At 47.3% G+C, this 21,139-nt stretch overlaps 1 protein-coding gene across 3 annotated transcripts in view; it reads left to right on the top strand.

The window, feature by feature from the left end:
• Window positions 1-21,139, top strand: part of PTPRN2 (protein tyrosine phosphatase receptor type N2) — a 1,612,706-nt gene that overhangs the window by 462,821 nt on the left and 1,128,746 nt on the right. The window lies entirely within an intron of this gene.

Below are 21,139 nucleotides of genomic sequence, written 5' to 3'. Positions count from 1 at the left end.
TCTCCTTCTGCCCCCTTTCAATACCTGCGCTGAGTATCAGCCAGCTCAGAGGATTCTCAGCTTCAATCTAAAGGTGCATGCACACTTGCCGAGAAAATGAACGACGTCACTCATTTTCACCCTTCCTGAGGGACGTTCACTTTCTCGAGAAGTGTTTATGCTGAAGATGAGCCATCCGCGGCCCCGCGGGTCGTTAACGACCCTCGCTGTCGGCCATGCATGCAGCTGAATTTGGACTGTCGGCAAAGAGCTGCCTGTACGGCCCGGCCGCGGCGTGATGTCACTGAGCGATATGGTCGTCATATCGCTCAGTGTGTATGCACTTCCGCCGCCCGCCCGGCCCAGGGGGGGGAAACACTAGGCGACGTCGCTCACAGAGCACGTCGCCTAGTGTGTACCTGCCTCTAGATCTAGCACCTACCCCCTTATCAGTAATCTCATGTCACATGAATAGTACTGCAATCACGACAGCATTACACCAATGTATCAACATCATCTTATATATACTTTGGCCCAATTCCCTCTTTTATTTATTATTCTTTTTTTTTTTTTTGGTCCCAGAAGCTGTTTGATGTTACTCTTTTAGCTTGAAAAACCATTAAACACAACTTTAGTAATTATATTGAAAGCATAGATGAGTGGTTGCACATTATTGAAAGACAAATAACTGCCTTCACGCTAGAGTCCCTCCAGACAGATAGGATGAAAAATCTATTACAATTTTAAGTAGCACTTTTTTTGTTTTATTTATGATAAGAGTTTATTCAATACTTTGTAAGTGGTGCTGGTAGGAAAATTGAATGAATAACCTTACAGCTAAGGTTTACTTATGTATTCCAAGCCAAATTTCTTTTCTTCGCCTCAAATCTGTCTAAAAAGTTAATAGATGAATGCAGAGATTGAATACATAAAAGGAGACTGTTTTCCCAAAACGCACCTCTAACGATAAAGGTTAACATGAAGAATGAAGGCGTTTGGAGACAAATGGTAGCATAAGAAGTAGTAATTGTGTGACCATATTTGTAGTGATGCATGCATTAACTGAAAAGTGTCATTCATTTTGTTCCATAAAATACAGTATTATACTGAAATACTGTTATATTGTTACAAATGTATGAATGTGTTTATATGATGAGTACAGCTCTAGTATGTCGTTTACTTTGCATGTATTTGCCCTCTGCATGGCCAGAACAGCGCACGCATGCAGATTTACTTGCAGGCTGGGAGGCATTGTAACAAAGGCCATGTACAGTAAATGCATGTTTGCACAATTGCACATATGCGTGGAAAAGCCGTACTATTATTTGGGGGTGGTCAGGGACAGATAGTGGATGATGATGATAGTGCCAACGGCTAGCACCAGTGAATTGCTTGTGGCTGGCTGTTTGCAAGAGTTCCGCTGGCAGTGATTACTGCTTTCTTCATAACTCAGACAGAAATTATGCTTTTATTCTTGTGTTGCATGCTCAAGATGATTTGTTTCTGATGTTTTAGACAGTGGCGATGCTAGGGTCAGTGACACCCGATGCAGCCAGTAGTATCCCCCTTTCATGCATAAGTCTCCTGACAGGGGCGCTTCTAGAGAGGAGGCGGCCCATGAGCAGACTCCATCTAGGCCCTCTCCTCTCTAGTTGGCTGCCCTGTAGACTCTGGGCACTAAGGTCACTAGAGGACCCTAGTGCTGTCCCAGAAGAATGTAGTGCGCATGCACTGATCTCAGGAAAAATAGGATTTTAATTACCTACCGGTAAATCCTTTTCTCGTAGTCCGTAGAGGATATAAAGAATCCATTTATGACCATGGGGTATAGACGGGTCCACTAGGAGCCTTGGGCACTTTAAGAATTTGATAGTGTGCGCTGGCTTCTCCCTCTATGCCCCTCCTACCAGACTCAGTCTAGAAAACTGTGCCCGAGGAGACGGACATACTTTGAGAGAAGAATAGAGAAGGAAAGTGGTGAGATAACGAACCAGCACACAGAACAATGGGAAAGCCATGCTAACCAAACCTGAAACATGAACAGCAACAGCTGAATAAACCAGTATACTTTAACCAAGTAACAGTGCTGGAAAAAAGAAAGCACTGGGCGGGCGCCCAGTATCCTCTACGGCCTACGAGAAAAGGATTTATCGGTAGGTAATTAAAATCCTATTTTCTCTTACGTCCTAGAGGATACTGGGAATCCATTTAGTACCATGGGGAAGTACCAAAGCTCCCAAACTGGGTGGGAGAGTGCTGAGGTTCCTGCAGAACTGATTGACCAAACTGAAGGTCCTCAGAGGCCAAAGTATAGAACTTGTAAAACTTTGCAAACGTGTTCAAATCTGACCAAGTAGCTGCTCGGCAGAGCTGTAAAGCCAAGACACCCCGGGCAGTCGCCCAAGAAGAACCCACCGACCTAGTAGAGTGGGCTTGTACAGATTTTGGAACCGCCAATCCTGCCGTGGAATAAGCATGCTGGATAGTGAGCCTGATCCAGCGTGCGATAGACTGCTTTGAAGGAGGACACCCAATTTTATTGGGATCATAGAGAATGAACAGCGAGGCAGATTTTCTGTGTCAAGCTGTTCTCTTTACATACACCTTCAAAGCCCTCACAACATCCAAAGACTTTGAAGTAGCAGAGGTGTTCGTCACAGCCGGAACCACAATAGGTTGGTTGATGTGAAAAGCGGACACCACCTTAGGAAGAAATTGCTGATGAGTTCTGAGTTCAGTTCTGTTCTCATGGAAAATGAAGTAGGGACTCTTGTGAGGCAACACCCCTAGCTCCAACACACGTCTTGCTGAGGCCAAGGCCAACAGTGTGATGGTCCTCCACGTAAGGTACTTTACGTCAACCTCCTGTAACGGTTCGAACTAGTCCGATTGGAGGAACTGCAGCACCAAATTGAGATCCCAAGGTGCCGTGGGAGGCAAAAAGGGGGGATGGATGTGCAGAACACCTTTCAAGAACGTCTGGACCTCCGGGAGAGAAGCCAATTGTTTCTGAAAGAAAATAGACAAAGCCAAAATCTGGACTTTAATAGAGCCTAGGCATAGGCCCACATCCACTCCCGACTGCAGAAAAAGCAGGAAACGTCCCAGATGAAATTCCACAACGGAATATTGTCTGCTCTCACACCAAGAGACATACTTCTTCCGTATATGGTGGTAATCTTTAGATGTTACCCCTAGTGATGTGCACCGGACATTTTTCGGGTTTTGTGTTTTGGTTTTGGATTCGGTTCCGCGGCCGTGTTTTGGATTCGGACGCGTTTTGGCAAAACCTCACCGAAATTTGTTTGTCGGATTCGGGTGTGTTTTGGATTCAGGTGTTTTTTTTCAAAAAACCCTAAAAAACTGCTTAAATCATAGAATTTGGGGGTCATTTTGATCCCATAGTATTATTAACCTCAGTAACCATAATTTCCACTCATTTCCAGTCTATTCTGAACACCTCACAATATTATTTTTAGTCCTAAAATTTGCACAGAGGTCGCTGGATGGCTAAGCTAAGCGACACAAGTGGCCGACACAAACACCTGGCCCATCTAGGAGTGGCACTGCAGTGTCAGGCAGGATGGCACTTCAAAAAAATAGTCCCCAAACAGCACATGATGCAAAGAAAAAAAGAGGCGCACCAAGGTCGCTGTGTGACTAAGCTAAGCGACACAAGTGGCCGACACAAACACCTGGCCCATCTAGGAGTGGCACTGCAGTGTCAGACAGGATGGCACTTCCAAAAAATAGTCCCCAAACAGCACATGACGCAAAGAAAAAAAGAGGCACACCAAGGTCGCTGTGTGACTAAGCTAAGCGACACAAGTAGCCGACACAAATACCTGGCCCATCTAGGAGTGGCACTGCAGTGTCAGGCAGGATGGCACTTCAAAAAAATTGTCCCCAAACAGCACATGATGCAAAGAAAAAAAGAGGCGCAATGAGGTAGCTGTGTGACTAAGCTAAGCGACCCAAGTGGCCGACACAAACACCTGGCCCATCTAGGAGTGGCACTGCAGTGTCAGGCAGGATGGCACTTCAAAAAAATAGTCCCCAAACAGCACATGATGCAAAGAAAAATGAAAGAAAAAAGAGGTGCAAGATGGAATTGTCATTGGGCCCTCCCACCCACCCTTATGTTGTATAAACAGGACATGCACACTTTAACGAACCCATCATTTCAGCGACAGGGTCTGCCACACGACTGTGACTGAAATGACTGGTTGGTTTGGGCCCCCACCAAAAAAAGAAGCAATCAATCTCTCCTTGCACAAACTGGCTCTACAGAGGCAAGATGTCCACCTCATCATCATCCTCCGATTCCTCACCCCTTTCACTGTGTACATCCCCCTCCTCACAGATTATTAATTCGTCCCCACTGGAATCCACCATCTCAGGTCCCTGTGTACTTTCTGGAGGCAATTGCTGCTGGTGAATGTCTCCACGGAGGAATTGATTATAATTCATTTTGATGAACATCATCTTCTCCACATTTTCTGGAAGTAACCTCGTACGCCGATTGCTGACAAGGTGAGCGGCTGCACTAAACACTCTTTCGGAGTACACACTGGAGGGAGGGCAACTTAGGTAGAATAAAGCCAGTTTGTGCAAGGGCCTCCAAATTGCCTCTTTTTCTTGCTAGTATACGTACGGACTGTCTGACGTGCCTACTTGGATGCGGTCACTCATATAATCCTCCACCATTCTTTCAATGGTGAGAGAATCATATGCAGTGACAGTAGACGACATGTCAGTAATTGTTGGCAGGTCCTTCAGTCCGGACCAGATGTCAGCACTCGCTCCAGACTGCCCTGCATCACCGCCAGCGGGTGGGCTCGGAATTCTTAGCCTTTTCCTCGCACCCCCAGTTGCGGGAGAATGTGAAGGAGGAGATGTTGACGGGTCACGTTCCGCTTGACTTGACAATTTTCTCACCAGCAGGTCTTTGAACCTCTGCAGACTTGTGTCTGCCGGAAAGAGAGATACAACGTAGGTTTTAAATCTAGGATCGAGCACGGTGGCCAAAATGTAGTGCTCTGATTTCAACAGATTGACCACCCGTGAATCCTGGTTAAGCGAATTAAGGGCTCCATCCACAAGTCCCATATGCCTGACGGAATCGCTCTGTTTTAGCTACTCCTTCAATGTCTCCAGCTTCTTCTGCAAAAGCCTGATGAGGGGAATGACCTGACTCATGCTGGCAGTGTCTGAACTGACTTCACGTGTGGCAAGTTCAAAGGGTTGCAGAACCTTGCACAACGTTGAAATCATTCTCCACTGCGCTTGAGTCAGGTGCATTCCCCCTCCTTTGCCTATATCGTGGGCAGATGTATAGGCTTGAATGGCCTTTTGCTGCTCCTCCATCCTCTGAAGCATATAGAGGGTTGAATTCCACCTTGTTACCACCTCTTGCTTCAGATGATGGCAGGGCAGGTTCAGGAATGTTTGCTGGTGCTCCAGTCTTCGGCATGCGGTGGCTGAATGCCGAAAGTGGCCCGCAATTCTTCGGGCCACCGACAGCATCTCTTGCACGCCCCTGTCGTTTTTTCAATAATTCTGCACCACCAAATTCAATGTATGTGCAAAACATGGGACGTGCTGGAATTTGCCCAGATGTAATGCACGCACAATATTGCTGGCATTGTCCGATGTCACAAATCCCCAGGAGAGTCCAATTGGGGTAAGCCATTCTGCGATGATCTTCCTCAGTTTCCGTAAGAGGTTGTCAGCTGTGTGCCTCTTCTGGAAAGCGGTGATACAAAGCGTAGCCTGCCTAGGAACGAGTTGGCATTTGCGAGATGCTGCTACTGGTGCCGCCGCTGCTGTTCTTGCTGCGGGAGGCAATACATCTACCCAGTGGGCTGTCACAGTCATATAGTCCTAAGTCTGCCCTCCTCCACTTGTCCACATGTCCGTGGTTAAGTGGACATTGGGTACAACTGCATTTTTTAGGACACTGGTGACTCTTTTTCTGAGGTCTGTGTACATTTTCGGTTACGCCTGCCTAGAGAAATGGAACCTAGATGGTATTTGGTACCGGGGACACAGTACCTCAATCAAGTCTCTAGTTGCCTCTGAATTAACGGTGGTTACCGAAACCACGTTTCTCACCGCCCAGGCTGCCAAGGCCTGAGTTATCTGCTTTGCAGCAGGATGACTGCTGTGATATTTCATCTTCCTCGCAAAGGAATGTTGGACAGTCAATTGCTTACTGGAAGTAGTACAAGTGGTCTTCCGACTTCCCCTCTGGGATGACGATCGACTCCCAGCAGCAACAACAGCAGCGCCAGCAGCAGTAGGCGTTACACTCAAGGATGCATCGGAGGAATCCCAGGCAGGAGAGGACTCGTCAGACTTGACAGTGACATGGCCTGCAGGACTATTGGCTTTCCTGGGTAAGGAGGAAATTGACACTGAGGGAGTTGGTGGTGTGGTTTGCAGGAGCTTGGTTACAAGAGGAAGGGATTTAGTTGTCAGTGGACTCCTTCCGCTGTCACCCAAAGTTTTTGAACTTGTCACTGACTTCTGATGAATGCGGTCCAGGTGACGTATAAGGGAGGATGTTCCGAGGTGGTTAACGTCCTTACCCCTACTTATTACAGCTTGACAAAGGCAACACACGGCTTGACACCTGTTGTCCGCATTTGTGTTGAAATAATTCCACACCGAAGAGCTGATTTTTTTTTGTATTTTGACCAGGCATGTCAATGGCCATATTCGTCCCACGGACAACAGGTGTCTCCCCGGGTGCCTGACTTAAACAAACCACCTCACCATCAGAATCCTCCTTGTCAATTTCCTCCCCAGCACCAGCAACACCCATATCCTCATCCTGGTGTACTTCAACAGTGACATCTTCAATTTGACTATCAGGAACTGGACTGCGGGTACTCCTTCCAGCACTTGCAGGGGGCGTGCAAATGGTGGAAGGCGCAAGCTCTTCCCGTCCAGTGTTGGGAAGGTCAGGCATCGCAACCGACACAATTGGACTCTCCTTGGGGATTTGTGATTTAGAAGAACGCACAGTTCTTTGCTGTGCTTTTGCCAGCTTATGTCTTTTCATTTTTCTAGCGAGAGGATGAGTGCTTCCATCCTCATGTGAATCTGAACCACTAGCCATGAACATAGGCCAGGGCCTCAGCCGTTCCTTGCCACTCCGTGTCGTAAATGGCATATTGGCAAGTTTACGCTACTCATCAGACACTTTCAATTTTGATTTTTGGGTCATTTTACTGAACTTTTGTTTTTTGGATTTTACATGCACTCTACTATGACATTGGGCATCGGCCTTGGCAGACGACGTTGATGGCATTTCATCGTCTCGGCCATGACTAGTGGCAGCAGCTTCAGCACGAGGTGGAAGTGGATCTTGATCTTTCCCTAGTTTAACCTCCACATTTTTGTTCTCCATTTTTTAATGTGTGGAATTATATGCCAGTATCAATAGCAATGGCCTACTACTATATATACTGCGCACAACTGAAATGCACCACAGGTATAGAATGTAGATGGATAGTATACTTGACAACACAGAGGTAGGTACAGCAGTGGCCTTCCGTACCGTACTGCTATATATACTGGTGGTCACTGTGTCAGCAAACTGCACAACTGAAATGCACCACAGGTATAGAATGTAGATGGATAGTATACTTGACGACACAGAGGTAGGTACAGCAGTGGCCTTCCATACCGTACTGCTATATATACTGGTGGTCACTGTCAGCACACTGCAAAACTAAAATGCACCACAGGTATAGAATGTAGATGGATAGTATACTTGACGACACAGAGGTAGGTACAGCAGTGGCCTTCCGTACCGTACTGCTATATATACTGGTGGTCACTGTCAGCAAACTGCAAAACTAAAATGCACCACAGGTATAGAATGTAGATGTATAGTATACTTGACGACACAGAGGTAGGTACAGCAGTGGCCTTCCGTACCGTACTGCTATATATACTGGTGGTCACTGTGTCAGCAAACTGCACAACTGAAATGCACCACAGGTATATAATCTAGATGGATAGTATACTTGACGACACAGAGGTAGGTACAGCAGTGGCCTTCCGTACCGTACTGCTATATATACTGGTGGTCACTGTGTCAGCAAACTGCACAACTGAAATGCACTACAGGTATAGAATCTTGATGGATAGTATACTTGACGACACAGAGGTAGGTACAGCAGTGGCCTTCCGTACCGTACTGCTATATATACTGGTGGTCACTGTCAGCAAACTGCAAAACTAAAATGCACCACAGGTATAGAATGTAGATGGATAGTATACTTGACGACACAGAGGTAGGTACAGCAGTGGCCTTCCGTACCGTACTGCTATATATACTGGTGGTCACTGTCAGCAAACTGCAAAACTAAAATGCACCACAGGTATAGAATGTAGATGGATAGTATACTTGACGACACAGAGGTAGGTACAGCAGTGGCCTTCCGTACCCTACTTCTATATATACTGGTGGTCACCGTGTCAGCAAACTGCACAACTGAAATGCACCACAGGCAGGGTTGGATCCAGAAAAAAATAACAGGTGGGGCACCATAAGTGGTTGCGCTATCAAGGAGGGGTGGAGTTAGAAGTGGAGTAGGCGTGACCAAGTTTCAGTGGGTGTGACTAATTGTGTGAGGGGTATGGTCAAGTGCTCAATGTGAGTATCGAGTGTGTCTGTGGTCGAAATGCACTGCCAATGCCCGCTGCTTGCTCATCATACTTGTGATATATTGTACATTTTTATAGAAAAACATAAAAATTAGTGTTTGGGACTGGGAAGGGAGTGGGAGGAGGACATGAATGCAATTTTGTTGTCCAGGGCCTCCATTAACTTAATGGAAAAGGGTCTGAATGGGTTAAAAAATTGTAAAAAAAAAAATGCGTGCGGTCCCCCCTCCTAAGGATAACCAGCCTCGGGCTCTTTGAGCTGGTCCTGGTTGTTTAAATACTGGGAAAAAATTGGACAGGGGTTCCCCGTATTTAGACAACCAGCACCGGGCTCTTCGACCGGTCCTGGTTCCAAAAATACGGGGGACAAAAGATGTAGGGGTCCCCCGTATTTTTAAAACCAGCACCGGGCTCCACTAGCCAGGGACATAATGCCACAGCCGGGGGACACATTTATGGAGGTCCCTGCGGCCGTGGCATTACCCCCCCAACTAGTCACCACTGGCCGGGGTTCCCTGGAGGAGTGGGGACCCCTTAAATCAAGGGGTCCCCCCCTCCAGGCACCCAAGGGCCAGGGGTGAAGCCCGAGGCTGTCCCCAGCACCCCTGGGCGGTGGGTGCCGGGCTGATAGCCATAAGTGTGTAAAAAAAGAATATTGTTTTTTGTTGTGGAACTATAAGGCTCAGCAAGCCTCCCCCGCTTGCTGGTACTTGGTGAACCTCAAGTACCAGCATGTGGGGAAATAATGGGCCCGCTGGTACCTGTAGTTCTACAACAAAAAAAATACCCAAATAAAAACACAACACGCACACCGTGAAAGTAAAACTTTATTAAAACACACTTACACACTCACACATACTTACCTACATCCCACGCCGAGAATCACGTCCACTTGTCCAGTAGAATCCAATAGGGTTTCCTGTAAAAATGAGAGAGAGATTACTTACCTACATCCCACGCCGGTCACGTCCACTTGTCCAGTAGAATCCAATAGGGGCACCCGGCACCTGCAAAAATTAAAATAAGTACAGAGGGGGAAAATACATGAGAGAGAGATTCCTTACCTACATCCCACGACGATCACGTCCACTTGTCCATGTAGAATCCAATAGTACCTGTAAATAAAAATATATATATATATATAACTTATACTTAGAAACAATCCAGTGGTCCATGAATTTATACACAGGGGGGAAAAGACCTTTCATGTATCGACCTTTTGTCCACGTCGACCATGTGACTGTCGACCATTAGACCCCCCCCCCAGGACAAGACTCACCAGAAACCAGAAAGGGCCAGGCACTGGGCAGCTCTCCACCTCTCCCTCCCCCCCCCCCCCCCCCAGGACAAGACTCACCCGAAAGGGCCAGGCACTGGGCAGCTCTCCCCCTCTCAGACCCCCCCCCCCCTGGACCAGGAAAAGACTCAGTAAGCAGGGCCAGGCACTGGACAGCTCTCCCCCCTCCCCCCCCAGGACAAGACTCACCAGAAAGGGCCAGGGCCAACCAGGCACTGGACAGCTCTCCCCCTCTCAGACCCCCCCCCCCCCGGACCAGGAAAAGACTCGGTAAGCAGGGCCAGGCACCGGACAGCTCTCCCCGCTCTCTCCTCCTCTCCCCCCAAGGACAAGACTCACCAGTAAGGGTGAGGTATAGAATCTAGATGGATAGTATACTTGATGACACAGAGGTAGGTACAGCAGTGGCCTTCCGTACCGTACTGCTATATATACTGGTGGTCACTGTCAGCAAACTGCAAAACTAAAATGCACCACAGGTATAAAATGTAGATGGATAGTATACTTGACGACACAGAGGTAGGTACAGCAGTGGCCTTCCGTACCGTACTGCTATATATACTGGTGGTCACTGTGTCAGCAAACTGCACAACTGAAATGCACCACAGGTATAGAATCTAGATGGATAGTATACTTGACGACACAGAGGTAGGTACAGCAGTGGCCTACTGTACCGTACTGCTATATATTATATACTGGTGGTCAGCAAACTGTGCAAAACTGAAATGCACCGCAGGTATGGATGGATAGTATACTTGACGACACAGAGGTAGGTACAGCAGTGGCCTACTGTACCGTAATGCTATATATTATATACTGGTGGTCAGCAAACTGTGCTAAACTGAAATGCACCACAGGTATGGATGGATAGTATACTTGACGACACAGAGGTAGGTACAGCAGTGGCCTTCTGTACCGTACTTCTATATATTATATACTGGTGGTCAGAAAAATTATGCACTGTACTACTATATACTACACAATTCAGCACAGATATGGAGTGTTTTTCAGGCAGACAACATATACTGGTGGTCACTGGTCAGCAAAACTCTGCACTGTACTCCTCCTATATAATATTATACTGGTGGTCCCCAGTCCCCACAATAAAGCAGTGTGAGCACAGATATATGCAGCACACTGAGCACAGATATGGAGTGTTTTTCAGGCAGACAACGTATACTGGTGGTCACTGTCAGCAAAACTCTGCACTGTACTCCTCCTATATAATACAGCTGCTCCCCAGTCCCCACAATTAAGCAGTGTGAGCACAGATATATGCAGCACACTGAGCACAGATAAGGAGCGTTTTTTTCAGGCAGAGAACGGATAAAACTGGTGGTCACTGATCAGCAAAACTCTGCACTGTACTTCTCCTATATTAATATAAAGCTGTTCCCCAGTCCCCACAATGATATAAGCAAGCACAAATATTTGCATCAACTCAACAATGAATAAACGGAGAGGACGCCAGCCATGTCCTCTCCCTAACATTTCCATTGCACGAGTGAAAATGGCGGCGACGCGCGGCTGCTTATATAGAATCCGAATCTCGCGAGAATCCGACAGCGGGATGATGACGTTCGGGCGCGCTCGGTTTAACTGAGCCATACGGGAGAATCCGAGTATGCCTCGGACCCGTGTAAAATGGGTGAAGTTCGGGGGGGTTCAGTTTCCGAGGAACCGAACCCGCTCATCACTAGTTACCCCCTTCCTGGCTTGGATAATAGTCAGGATGACCTTGTCAGGAATCCCTCTCCTGGCTAGAATCAGCCATTCAACTTCCATGCCGTTAAACGTAGCCGCGGTACGTCTTGAGAGATGAACGGGCCCTGTTACAGAAGATCCTCGCAAAGAGGTAGAGGCCACGGATCTTCTATTAGCATCTCAAAATTTGAGGCCAGTTTGGAGCAATGAGGATTGCTTGAACCTTTTCCTTTTTTATTCTTTTTAGAATTCTTGGGATCAGAGGAAGTGGAGGAAACACGTACACCAGTTGGTAGACCTACGGAGTTGTCAGAGCGTCTACCGCCACTGCTTGTGGGTCTCTCTACCTGGAACAATACTGCCTGAGCTTCTTGTTGAGTCGAGAAGCCATCATGTCAATCTGTGGATATCCCCACCGACGTGTCAACCACCGGAACACCTCCGGGTGGAGGCCCCACTCCCCCGGGTGCAGGTCGTGTCTGCTGAGAAAGTCTGCTTCCCAGTTGCCTACTACTGGAATGAAGACCGCCAACAACGCCACAGTGTGTTTTTCCGCCCAGAGGAGAAATTTTGACACCTCTGACATTGCTGCTCTGCTTTTCGTTCTGCCCTGCCGATTTATGTACGTTACCGCCGTTATATTGTCCGACTGGACCTGAATGGCCTAATTCTGAATAGTGATGAGCGGATTCGGTTTTACTCGGTTTTACTCGGTTCTCAAAACCGAATCTTATTGGCTCACTGACGTCACGTGTTTTGAATAGCCAATAAGATTCGGTTTTGAGAACCGAGTAAAACCGAGTAAAACCGAATCCGCTCATCACTAATTCTGAAGTAGAGATGAGGCCTGCAGAAGGGCGTTGTAGATTGCCCCGAGTTCCTAGATGTTTATTGGAAGGACGACTTACTGACTTGACCATCTTCCTTGAAACTGCACCCCCTGGGTGACTGCTTCCCAACCTCTGAGGCTTGCATCTGTGGTTAGCAGAATCCAATTCTGAATCCCGAACCTCCGATCCTTGACACGGTGAGAAGTCTGTAGCCACCACAGAAGGGAGATTCCGGCTTTTGGCGACAGACAGATCTGGTGCATGTGAAGATGCGATCCGGACCATTTGTCCAACAGATCCAGCGGGAAGGGCCTTGCATGAAACCTTCCATACTGAAGCGCCTCGTAAGAGGCCACCATTTTCCCCAGAAGACGAATGCACAGATGCACCAAGATCCGGGTTGGCTTCAGGACAGCCCGAACCATCGACTGGATTTCCATAGCCTTCTCCAAGGGAAGGAACACTCTCTGTATTATTCCCAGGAAGGAGAGCCTCTGCGGAGGTTCCAGGTGAGATTTTGGTAAGTTCAGAATCCACCCGTGATCCAGGAGTAGTTTGGTTGAGAGGCTAATGCTGTCCACCAATTGTTCCATGGACGGTGCCTTTATCAGAAGATCATCCAGGTACGGAATTATGTTCACTCCCTGTTTGCGGAGTAGAAACATCATCTCTGCCATCACCTTGGTGAACACTCTTGGTGCTGTGGAGAGACCAAATGGCGGGGTCTGGAACTGGTAGTGTCAGTCCTACAGTGCACACCGTAGATAAGCCTGATGAGGCGGCCAGATCGGAAAGTGAAGGTATGCATCCTTGATATCCAGAGACACCAGGAATTCCCCCTCCTCCAGACCTGAGATCACCGCTCTCAGAGACTCCATCTTGAATTTGAACACTCGTAAGTACAGGTTCAACAACTTGAGGTTCAGAATCGATCTTACCGAACAGCCCGGTTTCGTACTACAAACAAGTTGGAATAATATCCCTTGTTTTGCAGATGAAGTGGAACTGGAACAATGACCTGAGTCTGTACCAGTTTTTGAATGGCGTCCTGTAAGGTTATACTTGCGTCCTGTGAAAATGGTAAGCCTGATTTGAAGAATCTGTGAGGTGGGAGCTCCTGAAACTCCAGTCTGTAGCCCTGGGAAATAAGATCTATGACCCAAGGATCCTGACATGATGTTGTCCAGATGTGACTGAAAACTTTTAGTCGGCTCCCACCTGCCAGTCCTCCAGGCATCGCGGCCCACCGTCATGCTGAAGGCTTTAAGAAAGCAGAGCTTGAGCTCTGCTCCTGTGAACCAGCAGTTACTGGTTTTCGTGGTTTACCTCTAGCGCCTCTGGTGGCTGTAGAGGAACCTCTGGTTTTGTCCTTAAACTTGGCAGTCCGAAAGGACTGTAGATTAGGTCCTGGCTGGGGGAGCTACAGAAGGAAGATACGTGGACTTACCCAGGGGCGGATCCAGAAAAAAATTACAGGGGGGGGCACCATAAGTGGTTGCGCTATCAAGGAGGGGTGGAGTTAGAAGTGGAGTAGGCGTGACCAAGTTTCAGTGGGTGTGACCAATTGTGTGAGGGGTATGGTCAAGTGCTCAATGTGAGTATCGAGTGTGTCTGTGGTCGAAATGCACTGCCAATGCCCGCTGCTTGCTCATCATACTTGTGATATATTGTAAATTTTTATAGAAAAAAATAAAAATTAGTGTTGGGACTGGGAAGGGAGTGGGAGGAGGACATGAATGCAATTTTGTTGTCCAGGGCCTCCATTAACTTAATGGAAAAGGGTCTGAATGGGTTAAAAAATTGTAAAAAAAAAAATGTGTGAGGTCCCCCCTCCTAAGGATAACCAGCCTCGGGCTCTTTGAGCTGGTCCTGGTTGTTTAAATACTGGGAAAAAATTGGACAGGGGTTCCCCGTATTTAGACAACCAGCACCGGGCTCTTCGACCGGTCCTGGTTCCAAAAATACGGGGGACAAAAGATGTAGGGGTCCCCCGTATTTTTAAAACCAGCACCGGGCTCCACTAGCCAGGGACATAATGCCACAGCCGGGGGACACATTTATGGAGGTCCCTGCGGCCGTGGCATTACCCCCCCAACTAGTCACCACTGGCCGGGGTTCCCTGGAGGAGTGGGGACCCCTTAAATCAAGGGGTCCCCCCCTCCAGGCACCCAAGGGCCAGGGGTGAAGCCCGAGGCTGTCCCCAGCACCCCTGGGCGGTGGGTGCCGGGCTGATAGCCATAAGTGTGTAAAAAAAGAATATTGTTTTTTGTTGTGGAACTATAAGGCTCAGCAAGCCTCCCCCCGCTTGCTGGTACTTGGTGAACCTCAAGTACCAGCATGTGGGGAAATAATGGGCCCGCTGGTACCTGTAGTTCTACAACAACAAAAAATACCCAAATAAAAACACAACACGCACACCGTGAAAGTAAAACTTTATTAAAACACACTTACACACTCACACATACTTACCTACATCCCACGCCGAGAATCACGTCCACTTGTCCAGTAGAATCCAATAGGGTTTCCTGTAAAAATGAGAGAGAGATTACTTACCTACATCCCACGCCGGTCACGTCCACTTGTCCAGTAGAATCCAATAGGGGCACCCGGCACCTGCAAAAATTAAAATAAGTACAGAGGGGGAAAAATCATGAGAGAGAGATTCCTTACCTACATCCCACGACGATCACGTCCACTTGTCCATGTAGAATCCAATAGTACCTGTAAAAAAAAAAATATATATATATATATAACTTATACTTAGAAACAATCCAGTGGTCCATGAATTTATACACAGGGGGGAAAAGACCTTTCATGTATCGACCTTTTGTCCACGACGACCATGTGACTGTCGACCATTAGACCCCCCCCAGGACAAGACTCACCAGAAAGGGCCAGGCACTGGGCAGCTCTCCATCTCTCCCTCCCCCCCCCCCCCCCCCAGGGTCAAGACTCACCCGAAAGGGCCAGGCACTGGGCAGCTCTCCCCCTCTCAGACCCCCCCCCCCCCCTGGACCAGGAAAAGACTCAGTAAGCAGGGCCAGGCACTGGACAGCTCTCCCCCCTCCCCCCCCAGGACAAGACTCACCAGAAAGGGCCTGGGCCAACCAGGCACTGGACAGCTCTCCCCCTCTCAGACACCCCCCCCCCCCCCCGGACCAGGAAAAGACTCGGTAAGCAGGGCCAGGCACTGGACAGCTCTCCCCGCTCTCTCCTCCTCTCCCCCCAAGGACAAGACTCACCAGTAGGGCCAGGCGTCTTCCTCTTGCAAGGTGGACTGGCAGCTGGCGGGTGCGCTGTCCCTCGTTGGCGGCTGATGTCCGGTGCGCAGCGCTGTGCCTGTGTGAGGCTGGTTCAGCGGCGGCGGCGGGCGGAAGCTGGGACCTCCTACTGCTCGGCTCCTCTGCACAGACAGAAACGTGAGACATGCACTGACTGACTGCATGTCACGTTTCTCAAAGGAGCCAATCCTGGACATGCAGCAGCTGCAGCAGCCTCATCAGGTCGGGCGGGCGCACCGCGCCGCCCCGCGCGCAAAAAAAAAGAAGAAGCAAAAATCTATTTAAAATGACAGGGGGGGCCAGTGGCAAACGCAGGATTTGCATGGGGGGGTTTCCAGAACTGGGCGGAGCCAATCACGGGGGTGGGGACTGAGGTGACCCAGTATATGCTGGGTCCGTAAAACTAGTGTGTCTGTGTGTGTGTGTGTGTGTGTGTGTGTGTATATATATATATATATATATATATATATATACACATATACATATATCTACACACACATATATATATATATATATATATATATATATATATATATATATACATACACACACACACATACATATACACGGGTGGTCTTCAGTATGCCGGCGATCGGGCTCCCGGCGACCAGCATACCGGCGCCGGGAGCCTGACCGCCGGCATACCGACACTTATTCTCCCTCGTGGGGGTCCACGACCCCCCTGGAGGGAGAATAGAATAGTGTGGCGCACGTAGTGTGGCGAGCACAGCGAGCCCGCAAGGGGCTCATTTGCGCTCGCCACACTGTTGGTAAGCCGGCGGCCGGCATCCCGGTTCTGGTATGCTGGTCGCCGGGAGGCCGGCCGCCGGGAGATCGTAGTGAACCCATATACACATATACATAGCATATTAAACATGCATACATATATATATATATATACACACACACACATACATTACACATATATATACACATGTATATATATATATATATATATATCATATGTGTGTGTGTGTGTGTTTATATGTATGTATGTATGTATATACATGTTTATATATGTAGGCACATGGATATATATGTACTAGAATTAAAATAAAGTAAACTTTTATTGCACTTGCAAGTGCCACCAGGAAGACAGCAGGCTGCATAGGACACTAGACAGTCATTAATAATACTCATGCAGCTAGTGGAGGGGGGTTTCTGGGTACTCGGAAACCCCCCCTGGGTGCGCCACTGGGGGCACGTGCCTTGGTGCCCCCCCCCCCCTAAATCCGCCACTGGACTTACCTGCAGTAGCTTTGGAGAACCATTTGTCTAGTTTATCTCCAAATAAGGTCTCCTGTGAAGGGTAGGGGGGCATAGAGGGAGGAGCCAGCGCACACTATCAAATTCTTCAAGTGCCCAAGGCTCCTCGTGAACCCGTCTATACCCCATGGTACTAAATGGATTCCTAGTATCCTATAGGACGTAAGAGAAAATGGTGCGATGGCCATTTTCCAAGTGAATTCCTTACTGCGCATGCGCAAAGTTCCGGAAAAATGGTTGCCGCAACATTTACTGGAGATTTAGAGATGCTGCCACTGGTTGGGGACTCCAGGGAGGTGAGTATTTAAAAAAATGGGTGCAGGGTGTGCGGTGTGGGCTCCCTTGGACCCCGGGGCCCATGTGCACCACATACACTCTACCTATTTTAAATACACCAGTATCTCCTGATGACATCAATTTGGGACAAAGCCTTGCAGGAAGCTCCCTATTACCTTACTCCGGAGGCATGTCCAGCATCTTCAGAGATGCCCCCGGAGACTAGTGTCTGCACCGCCAGCTCCTTCTCAGTGACAGGAGTCGCTCGCTGCAGGATAATGTCACACTGCAGCACCCGGCCAATGTCACTGCACAGGAACCGGTATTTTGGTGCCACTCCCTGGAAGGATAACACCTGGGTGTGACACCCAGATGAACCAAGATTTCTGAGCATGTATATCAATTACTTGGGAACTAGCTGCAACTTTGAGGCACTTCAAAATACAAAATTATCTTGCATGCTGTTGTGCGCTCATAAAAACAAATTTAAGTATCAAAAGGCAATGTAGTATAATTAAGATCTAAAGAAATCACTATAGATTATGCATCATCCCATTTTTCACTAATATATTCCTAGACCCAACATCTTTTTTGCCATAAAAAATAACCACTGTTCAGTGAAAGCAAGTCCTGTCCTGCAGAGGTCACAAACCAAACTCTAGTTGGCAATCCTGCTGTGTTACCATTTTTCTCCTGCTGACTTCTCTTTGGAACGGTATGCCATTGTCCGTGTCTCTATTGCTGTTTCATCACATTATATTTTAGTAATTCCACTGACCTGGACAATGTTCTCCTTGTGTACGTGCACATCATTGTACATGTAACAGTGAGTATGAGCGTACCTGCTATCTATCATTAACCCAACACGTCTGGTTAAGTAACTGGGCTGTTCACAGTTTGAAGCATCTGATGGTGTGTGCCTACTGTATATAACTCTGCAATATCAACACATACACACATCATTTACAATAATTTAGGTTTCCTTCTTATTCTCCATTTTAAAAATAGCTATATATATATATATACACACTGCTCAAAAAAATAAAGGGAACACTTAAACAACACATTGTAACTCCAAGTCAATCACACTTCTGTGAAATCAAACTGTCCGCTTAGGAAGCAACACTGATTGACAATCAATTTCACATGCTGTTGTGCAAATGGAATAGACAACAGGTGGAAATTGTAGGCAATTAGCAAGACACCCCCAATAAAGGAGTTGTTCTGCAGGTGGTGACCACAGACCACTTCTCAGCTCCTATGCTTTCTGGCTGATGTTTTGGTCACTTTTGAAAGCTGGCGGTGCTTTCACTCTAGTGGTAGCATGAGACGGAGTCTACAACCCACACAAGTGGCTCAGGTAGTGCAGCTCATCCAGGATGGCACATCAATGCGAGCTGTGGCAAGAAGGTTTGCTGTGTCTGTCAGCGTAGTGTCCAGAGCTTGGAGGCGCTACCAGGAGACAGGCCAGTACATCAGGAGACGTGGAGGAGGCCGTAGGAGGGCAACAACCCAGCAGCAGGACCGCAACCTCCGCCTTTGTGCAAGGAGGAACAGGAGGAGCACTGCCAGAGCCCTGCAAAATGACCTCCAGCAAGCCACAAATGTGCATGTGTCTACTCAAACGATCAGAAACAGACTCCATGAGGGTGGTATGAGGGTCCGACGTCCACAGGTGGGGGTTGTGCTTACAGCCCAACACCGTGCAGGACGTTTGGCATTTGCCAGAGAACACCAAGATTGGCAAATTCGCCACTGGCGCCCTGTGCTCTTCACAGATGAAAGCAGGTTCTCACTGAGCACATGTGACAGATGTGACATAGTCTGGAGACGCCAAGGAGAACGTTCTGCTGCCTGCAACATCCTCCAGCATGACCGGTTTGGCAGTGGGTCAGTAATGGTGTGGGGTGGCATTTCTTTGGGGGGCCGCACAGCCCTCCATGTGCTCGCCAGAGGTAGCCTGACTGCCATTAGGTACCGAAATGAGATCCTCAGACCCCTTGTGAGACCATATGCTTGTGCGGTTGGCCCTGGGTTCCTCCTAATGCAAGACAATGCTAGACCTCATCTGGCTGGAGTGTGTCTGCAGTTCCTGCAAGATGAAGGCATTGATGCTATGGACTGGCCCGCCCATTCCCCAGACCTGAATCCAATTGAGCACATCTGGGACATCATGTCTCGCTCCATCCACCAACGCCACGTTGCACCACAGACTGTCCAGGAGCAATGCCCAGGCATTGTAGGGAGGTCATACAGGCACGTGGAGGCCACACACACTACTGAGCCTCATTTGGACTTGTTTTAAAGACATTACATCAAAGTTGGATCAGCCGGTAGTGTGTTTTTCCACTTTAATTTTGAGTGTGACTCCAAATCCAGACCTCCATGGGTTAATAAATTTGATTTCCATTGATAATTTTTGTGTGATTTTGTTGTCGGCACATTCAACTATGTAAAGAACAAAGTATTTAATAAGAATATTTCATTCATTCAGATCTAGGATGTGTTGTTTAAGTGTTCCCTTTATTTTTTTGAGCAGTGTATATTTATTTATTTATTTATTATTTTTATTTTTTCATTTACAGTAATCTGGGACACTTGTTATTCATTGGGCTCTAGGTGGCAGTCTAGGTTGCATAATGGATGATCTGGCTCTGGCACAAACCATGCAATAATTATTTTGAATGTACCATTTATCTTATATATTTACTGGTGCCATTTGGCTGTGATTGTATTTTAGGCATCACTCCATTTAACTGAATGCCCAGCAGTTGCTCTACTAATGGTTGAAACCACAGATTGTTTTAACAATGCACAAATAAGACGTATGTGCTCTCTGACCTTTGTGTGCCGCAATATTGATACAATTTATTCCCTGTTTGATACTGTATCTTAAATTGGTGTAAGACCTTCTTGTTAACCACATAATGTGATCTTACATCCACACAACATAATGCATGGATGTGTTTAAAATGTATAAACTGTGAATATTTATGAGCAGATGCAAATTAATACCCTGATAAGGTGAAGCTGAAAATTATATGTCTATATACAATATGTTTTTCTAAATAAATATGTGTCTATCTAAATAATGTGCCCGTTTGTATTTGATTCTGCACATAACCTAAGAGTCACAGTTCTCTGTTATTGTTTGAATAGTGAAAAGAACATTATGACAGAGACCGGATTTCGTTACTTGGCAACAGTTGTTCTGTGGAGCTGATTGAAGAGATTAGCTGACATAGAAAAGATTAGCCGACATAGATAAATGTTTCATTTCTAACCTGCTGCCCGTCTTTCCATTCCTAACAGACTACAATAAAAACAACTGAAATGACTGGCTTGAAAATGAATATAAAGCATGTATTAAATAATTTAATACAACTATTTAAAAAAAAATTAAATATTGGCTGATCTGTACGTGTTCTATAAGCTTAGGTTGTATTACACAGGAATCCGATCCTGGTTGCCAAGTGAGAAGTGAGCCAGTAGAGAAGTTGTCCATGGCAACCAATCAGTGTTCAGATAACATTTATAAAGTGCATTCTATAAAATTATACGTAGCAGCTGATTGGTTGCCATGGGCAACTTCTCCATTGGCTCACTTCACATTTTTCACTGCTCAATGACTAGACCCCCATGTCATCTCCAAGCACCAGCAAAGGGAAGACCCGGAAATTTATTGGGTCCAGTCTGCAGAGTGAACAGGGTTTCAGGGCGCTGTGACACGGCTTGAAACTGTGTTCAGTAACTCAGATTTTGGCAGTTGGTCATCCAGAAGAATTGCAAACTGAAAGACAACCAAGGTACAATATTATCTATGTAAT

Source organism: Pseudophryne corroboree, chromosome 5, assembly GCF_028390025.1.
Source record: "Pseudophryne corroboree isolate aPseCor3 chromosome 5, aPseCor3.hap2, whole genome shotgun sequence".
Lineage (NCBI taxonomy): Eukaryota > Metazoa > Chordata > Amphibia > Anura > Myobatrachidae > Pseudophryne > Pseudophryne corroboree.
The sequence above is the reverse complement of the archived record's forward strand: the minus strand, read 5'-3'. Positions and strand labels throughout refer to the sequence as shown.